Raw genomic sequence first — 8719 nt, forward strand, 5'->3', positions numbered from 1 at the left:
TTTCTTAGATGTTACCCTGAGACTTCCTGGTGTATTGCATGCTTTGCTCTTGATGTGATCTTGGTTGGTTGACCGCTCCTGGGGAGGGTAACAGTGGTGTTGAATTGCCTCCATTTGTACACAGGCTGCATAACAGTGGACTGGTGGAGTCCAAACTTGGAAATAGTTGTATAACCTTTTCCAGCCTGATGAGCATCAACAACTGTTGTTTTTTTTTTTGAGTTGCTCGGAAATCTCCTTTGTTTGAGCCACAACACACTTCCACATATCTGTATTGTGAAGATCAGACTTTGATAGTGAATACCTAGAATTTTGTTCTTTAAATAAGGCAGGACCTCCCATACCCACATCTGATTATCTTCCTATTGATTGAAACACCTGACTCTAATTCCCATTCAAATGAACTGATCATCCTAGAGGTTCACATACTTTTGCCACACACAAATAGGTAGCTTTGGATCATTTTCTTCAATAAATAAATGAACAAGTATAATTTTTTTTGACTCATTTGTTTGACTTGGTTCTCTTTATATTTTCTCTTAGGAGTTATATGGAGAACAGATCATTTTAGGTCACATTTATGCAGAAATATTGAAAATTCAAAAGGGTTCACAAAGCACCACTGTATGTATTACTATTGTGGTACTGAAACACATGACTCCTATCTAGCTATCTTCATGTAAAGCAGCAAGCCATATACTCACAATTCAAAATATAAATAAATAATATACACACTGGTAAGATTACAATTCAGTGTTCATTAGAACATTTAGTACACTTAAGCTTCATTGATAGCAATTCAGTAATTTGGGTTAGATTGAAGTTTAGTTGGAACTGAATTATGGCAATAATGTACAGATACAGGCAAATCTGCAATAATTAATATACCACCTGTACAAACATTAACATCTTGGGTAACACCATTTGTCCCTACAGATAACACTTTTTCTTCTCAGTAGTATCTCTTAGCATTATATTGTACTCCCGCAAAGTGTTTTTCTTTCATATGTTGATCTCATCAACTTGTAATTACATGTGCAAGCTAGAAGGGAAAGTGCTTAATTTTACATATGTGTTAGTCAACCACTCATCTCACTGGATAGACAGTCAAGTAAATTAGTAAACAGGAGAAGAAATTGATGCTGAAAAGCTATGTTTGAAAATTAAATCATGGTGCGTCCATTCTCTCTTCCATAACTTTCTATTCTTGTTTTCACCAGCTCCATATACAATTCAGACATTGATTTTTGCTCTTTAAAATCTGCCCACTTTTTTTTTTTTTTGAGGATCTCATCATTAGCTTTTCCTTTGCCCTCCATGCATTCATTTTTCCCTCATAGTTTATCTTGTGATTTGGTCATTCATTCTCTCTCTATGACCAAACCACTTACATTTTCTCTACTTTTGATTTTATTGCATTTTCATCTCTGTACAATAAAGTGGATAGAATCACACTCTTTTACTCAGCCATTTTCACTTCTATTGACATTCCTCACAATATACTACCCACTGATTTGCCTATAAGCCCTGTAAGTGGATAGACACACACTCTGTGTGTATCTTTCTACCAACATCTGCAGATCTTGAAAATTCTCCATCTGTTTTCCCAAGCATTCTACTAAGGTTCACAAATTCATCTATTTGCTCCAGGTTTTTTGTCATACATGAATAATTTGCAAATGTTTGCCCTATTTTCTCTGCCAAACACAGCTACCTTAGTCTTTGATACATCCATTTTCAGACCCATGCTTTTCTTTGTATCATACTATCTAACATTCACTGCAGATCATCCAGGTTCTCAGCCAACAACACACCATTGTCTGCATATAAAGTACATGTACTGTCATGTCGTGAGCTGAGCTTCACAAACTCTGGCCACTTTCCTGATGGTGAACTCATGTGTGCTGACCCTTCTCTCGTGACCCACATGCACTCAGCATGCCATTTACTTCCTTGGATCTTCAGCATCATTCTTGGTTTTGCTGCTGTCACATTTTCCACATTGCTCAACCATCTATGAAACTCACCAACATCATGATTCCCCCCAGCGTATGTACACCCACACTGTCCAGTCAAACTTACATTGAGGTCGGTACAAGGGTAGGGTCTTCAGCTAAAGATCTGGAAATAAGGGGAGAAGGAGGGCTTGTGCTAGTTGTTTAAAGATGCTGCTTCTACAGCCTGCTTAACAAAAGATACGCTGTTAAATACAAAAATAAGTTGTATATAACAAATATTCTGGTGATGATCTTGCCCTCCTGTTCATTATTTTTCTAGTCAGGATTGGCCAACTTAAAGTTAGCCAATTTAAAGGCTACTTCATGGATATGCTGGATGAGGACTGGCAATTTTATGGGAACAATTCCTTTCAATTTTTGGAAGGGACAAATATATCTGTCCTTAATCACATCAGTAAGGGAAATATACCAACAATAATGCTATTGCTCTGCTGCATCCCTTGGCCATTCTGCTGTTCCTAGTAGTTCTTGAACCCTTTGGCTTGGCTTTCCTTTCTGGGGGAAAAACAAAAAACAAAACAACTATTCCAAAGCCAAGGTCTCAAGGTAGGATAAAGCATAGTCTATACATCGACAGTAAGCCAGAGTGTCTGAATTTTTCTCTAAGCAGAAATCCATGAGTTTGGGGAAATACCTGAGTAAAAATATAGAATTTTTCCAATTATCAGAGTGCTTACCACACAATATACTTCAAAATGTAAATGTAAATCCACTTAAATTATAGGAAAGGTTCCTAAAAAAAGAGTGGAAAGCAGGAAACAATATAAATCTGCCCAAATGTATACATGCCATTTACACAAATGGAGGAACATCTGATGGTTGTTAGTAGTCAGTTGCATGGGCTGTTGCATGGATGAATTATGCCTAATAAAGAATTCAGGGAGCTCTGATACTCTCTCCTATAATCTAGCCTCTATATAATTTCATGTAAAATCATTATTGTGAAATCTCAGAAGTACTTCAGACAAGAGAAGCTATTTCAAGCTGTACAGCATTTAAATTTTATTTCTCTGTTGCATTCTGGGTATGACCTGAGGTCAATACTTTGAATTTGTCATTGCAAAAAAAAGTTGCAAAGACTAGCTGAAACATGGGAAAGACATTTTAAATCAGAATCTTAGTTGTAATAAAAATTCACCATTCCATTTATGCAGCTTATGCCCTCCTACAGACTAACATACTGTGTGCTGATGGGTGCTGATGGTAAATAAGCAAGGAGGACATTGCATCGACATTTCCATTCACCTTACTAGTTCAGGCTATTATCAGTACCACATAAGTCACTGTAATATTTCATTAGAACTCAGCACTTTTCATGTTGCTCTGTAGCAAACAAATATTATTTTACTAATGTAGTACAGGTGTGATAGGAAAGCAGTTAGATTAGTGGCATTTTATTTTGTCCAGTGATAACTGGCAAATAGAGGGAGAAAATGTAGAAGCAGTGAAAGACTTTGTATTCCTAGGTGCAAAGATTACTGCAGATGCTGACTGCAGTCAGGAAATCAGAAGACGCTTAATCCTTGGAAGAAGAGCAATGACAAATCTCGATAAAATAGTTAAGAGCAGAGACATCACACTGACAACAAAGGCCCGCATAGTTAAAGCAATGGTGTTCCCTGTAGTAACATATGGCTGCGAGAGCTGGACCATAAGGAAGGCTGAGAGAAGGAAGATCGATGCTTTTGAACTGTGGTGTTGGAGGAAAATTCTGAGAGTGCCTTGGACTGCAAGAAGATCCAACCAGTCCATCCTCCAGGAAATCAAGCCAGACTGCTCACTTGAGGGAATGATATTAAAGGCAAAACTGAAATACTTTGGCCACATAATGAGAAGACAGGACACCCTGGAGAAGATGCTGATGCTAGGGAGAATGGAAGGCAAAAGGAAGAGGGGCCGACCAAGGGCAAGATGGATGGATGATATTCTAGAGGTGACGGACTCGTCCCTGGGGTTGCTGGGGGTGTTGACGACCGACAGGAAGCTCTGGCGTGGGCTGGTCCATGAAGTCACGAAGAGTCGGAAGCGACTAAACGAATAAACAACAACAGACATGTATGCTTTAAGAACTTAGGGGCTTTGTAATTCTTATTTATCCACTTCCCTTTATTTTACTTTAATTATTTGACTGTGTACATTGAAGTCCCAAAGGTTTTTGAGTGTGAAGTGTGTGAGAGATTAAGCACTTAATTATTCCTGTGAGGTTTAGAATGACACTTAACATAGGACAGTTATTCCCAAACAACCATCTAACTTTTAAGCAGAATTGGATTCTTTTTCTTGAAAGGGTTTTCCAAAATTCAGTTAGAGTTTATAAATTAATGGAAACAATATTTTGCATTTGCGTAGCTAGCAAGAGGAGAAATGCTATGGGCAAAAGATATCTCTGTGTAAACAGTTTGAAAACATGCAGTAATTATCAAACAGCAGCCTGGACTTGGCATAAACAAATTGTGCCAAATTAACATTATTTCATTTTTGATTGGGTAATTTCCTTAGTAGACTGTAGAAATAATGTATATGTATTATATCTTGATTTTCACAAAGTATTTGAGAAAGTACCCTGTGGCTTCTTATTTAGCAGATTAGTTTCATATGGGCAGAAAACACATGACAATTAAATAGATACATAGCTAGCTTAAAACTCATGCTCAGAGAGTTCTTGTCAGTGGTTTCTCATAAAACTAGTAGAGTGCAACAGTCTTCAGTTATGAGCCTTGTATTCTTTCATCAGTTTTATACATGTAATGATATGTAGGGATTACTCTGGAAGAGCCACAGACTAGACAACCATCATACAAAAGGTATCTTGGTCCAGAGAAGCAGAAGGGATGTGGGAAGCATGTTAGAAGAGACCCTTTCTAGTTTTGCAGAGAGTAAAAAGGAAGTCAACAAGCGCTGTTAGTGTTGCTACTGGGGACTGGTCCTGCTGCTGAGATCTACTGCATTCCAGACTCTCAACTCTGCCAGTGCTCTGACTTTGCCACTACTCCTGCTGCTGAAACTACTGCCACCATGGCTCTGCTGAGCTCCACAAACTGTCCACTTTCCAGAATGTGAACTCATGTGTTCATGAAGAATACATTGAGACCTACAGGATTCTGTTCATTTAACTTTACAATAAAGACAGAGCTAGTATTCATTGTTGTGCTTCTTGTCTGGAGTACCTCAAATGCTACACTACCTGAATGAAAAGGTAGAGGAAATGATTATTAAATCTGCAGATGCATTAGCTTATCCTCTAGGAGACAAAAATTTGAAACAATCCAGAGAAATCTGCTTAAAAATAACAAAATGAAATTTCACAGAAAAATGCCATTCATCTGCCTTCTTTTATCCCTCTCATTTTCTAAAGCCCTATAGTGTTTGGAAGAAGAAAGTACAAAAGTGTACAAGGTTTATTTTTAACTAGCATTGCTCTAGGCATCTCTTCAGTCAATTCATTTTCCCCAAATTTCTGTTAATTCACAGGCCACCTTGAGTCAGTGACTGGACAGAAATCTTGTTAGAGCTATCTTATTTCCAGGGAATTCCCCAAATCTCCTCCAGAAACTGTCTGGATCCAAAAGTCTGGGAAGGATTGTTCTAATTAGCCCTCTGGCCTTGTGCAGATCCAAGGCACCCATCACCTACAGTTTGATGAGGACTTGATCTAATCACAGCAAAGGACTGTTCTCAGTGCCATTCATATTCAGCCCATGTCTCATCTGCTCCAGTGTAATGACCAGATCAAGGCCTGCAGTCACATGAGTCAGGGCTGCAATTACTTGTGACAAGCCTATGGTTGACATGTAGGCAATGAACTCATGAGCTGCACTGAAACGATCTTCCAGGACATGGAGGCTGACATTACCCAAGACAAAGGAAAAAAAAAAAACCTTTTGGAAACCCTAGTCTGATCCAGGACCTGGGGATGGGTCACTGCTGTTCAGCTAGTGCACCAATCTAACCCTACCTCCTTGAACAGGCTAGTTTCATACACAGGCATTTGTATCCAATCACCTCTGAGCAATGCTCCTTATGACTGCTAGAGGCTTGTGTAGAATTGTGGCTTAATATACACTTACATACAAAAGTGGTGATTCGGGATTTAACATTAAGAATAGTAGCCTGATCTTCCATGAATCTGTCTATACCTTTTCAACCACTACAATTTTCAACCGTGTAATGGCCACCAATTGGTGGCCATCACATTTGGAATTATGTTTGTGTCAGCTTTCTGCACCTTATAAACTCATTGCCACTATTAACAATAGAGAAATAGTTAGCAAACAGGTACTGAACTTTGCTATTCTGCTTTAATCTCCTTCTTTCAGGTTTGTTGTTCTTTCTTTCCCCTCTGAGTTCAGTTCTCTTTCTCATCTGACTCTTATTATGCTGTTTAGGTTCTCCCTTGACCTCTACAGTATCTGTCTCTGTAATGCATGAGCATTACTGTCTCTTAGCTGTAGATCAGTTTATGCAATTTGGCTTTCTCATCATCATGTTATTTCCTAAACAAACTTATCATTATTTTCCTTCCTGCAAGCACCAGTTTAAGGATCCTTTCTTACAAAAATAACATTGCTAACTTAGTGCTTCTCTCTAAATTCATTCTTTCTGCTAGGCAAAGTTATCAACAAACCAACAGTCACCCAATCTGTTGCAAGCTAATTCATAAGTCAAGTCACTATGGGAGATGTGCAAATATATGGGTGACTGAATACGTGAACAGAAATGTTTTTCACCAACTCAAAGACCACAGTTTATTACACCTTAGTATAAACAATACAGAGCTAAGGCAGAATCTTGTTCATCCTTCCTCTGTAATCTGTAATTCAACTTACTGGTTTCACTAATATTATACATGTGAACCTTATCCTATATGCATCAATGCATCATTATAATAATATAATATAACTTGTTATGGTACAGAACTGGTATTTAGTTGCTATCCCATGATTCTCATAAATTAAACCTTTATAGCACACATTTTAGAAGGAAGTATGTTAAATCCTATAAACTAGTTTTAAGCATTCGGGATATTTTTACATTTAAAATTATCTGAAAGTGCAACTTGTTGATATAGGCATTTGGGATATTTTTACATTTAAAATTATCTGAAAGTGCAACTTGTTGATATTTTAAAGTTTCTTAAAATGTACATAAGGTTTTATTTTTACTCAAAACACTAAGAACATAGTAGTATATTGAATTATACTATGCATTCATTAATGCTATATTTAATTTCATTTTTCAAGAAATGTATTCAGTGCAATAAATTCAGGCTTCAATGCTCAATCTATTAAACCTGATACATCAGCTTAACTTCATAATTTTGATCCATCTGTTTTTGATTGGGATGTATAATTCCCTAAGATAGGCAAATTCCCTCTGTTCTGATAACAAGCTTCCATAAGGATTTGCCTATATTTGAATAGCTAGATATTGCCAAATTGAAATGTGGGAACTGAGTAATTTGAAAAAAATATAAACCATGTTTATAAGTGCCCTCTTTTTTCTAAGGAATATATTAAGTATATAAAATATTTACAACAGTCCCACAAGATAGTTTCAGTTGAGTTATGATAATTTGCTAATTCATAGCTCATCAGAAATTTGAATCCAGCTTTTCCTGTCTAAAACATCTTATTGTATCACTAAAATATAAGACTCTATAGTATTGTATTGCAAAAGTAGTTATCAGGAGTAATAATTCATGTCAATTTTTAATAAATATATAAATAATAAAAACTAGCAACCAGAAAAAAAAACTGTACAGTCATCTGAAGTTCTTTAATAACTCTCAGTTCCGTTAGCAATGTGCTACAGTAGCCAAGAACAGGGATGAAATCTTCTAGCAGTCCATTATTTTAATAACTTCTTGGCATGGTTCCAACCTTTTCCATCTTTATTCTTTTGGGAAAAAAATTACTGAAGTCACTGCAAAGCTGTTGAGATTATTGTGATGGACAGGGAGAGGCACAGGTTTAAAAGATACTGTAGCATCTCATAATCTCCTTATAATATGTTTGTAGTGATTCAGGTGTACAGAATGAGAAAGGTCCTTTTTATGTACACAGGTACAGAAATAATCAAATCCAAGTACCAGTTTGCTAGGTGATTTTATTTCTATCTTTATTTTATTCATAAAGCCATATTCCTTCTTACTTGGGAATAAGTCCCACTGAACACATTGGTCTTCTTCTTCAGAGTAAGTAGACATAGATTTTGTAGTAACAATGGGATGGATGGAAACAAGAGAGTAGTATTTTAAGAGCAGGCTTTAATAAATGCAACTAATTCTATAAAATTGGTTGGTCAATTGGCCCATGCCTTTGAGATGGGAAGAATGTCCATTTGGACTTCACAACAAAATAATTAATATCCCTGAAGAAAGAAGTTATGAGAAGAATTCCTATTAAATGAGAAAAAGCCAAGCAACTATTTCCAGCTACTTACTTAGATTAATCATTTGTTCAGGGGAGATACTGCCAACAAAGAGACTTCAGAGTAATGATCAAGGAAGGAAGGAAGGAAATTATTCTGTATCACAGAAGAATTTATTCAAGAGTTGAATGAAAAGTAATGCCTCCAATGTTCCAAGTCACTAAGAGATGGCAATACTGAGCTGCTACAAACTCTGATGTATTCTTTAGCATCTGTTCTTTCACTTCTATTGGTGGGAAGTTGCTCTGAGGAAAGGGTGTGTCACTATTTTT

This window comes from Candoia aspera, chromosome 5, assembly GCF_035149785.1.
Source record: "Candoia aspera isolate rCanAsp1 chromosome 5, rCanAsp1.hap2, whole genome shotgun sequence".
NCBI lineage: Eukaryota > Metazoa > Chordata > Lepidosauria > Squamata > Boidae > Candoia > Candoia aspera.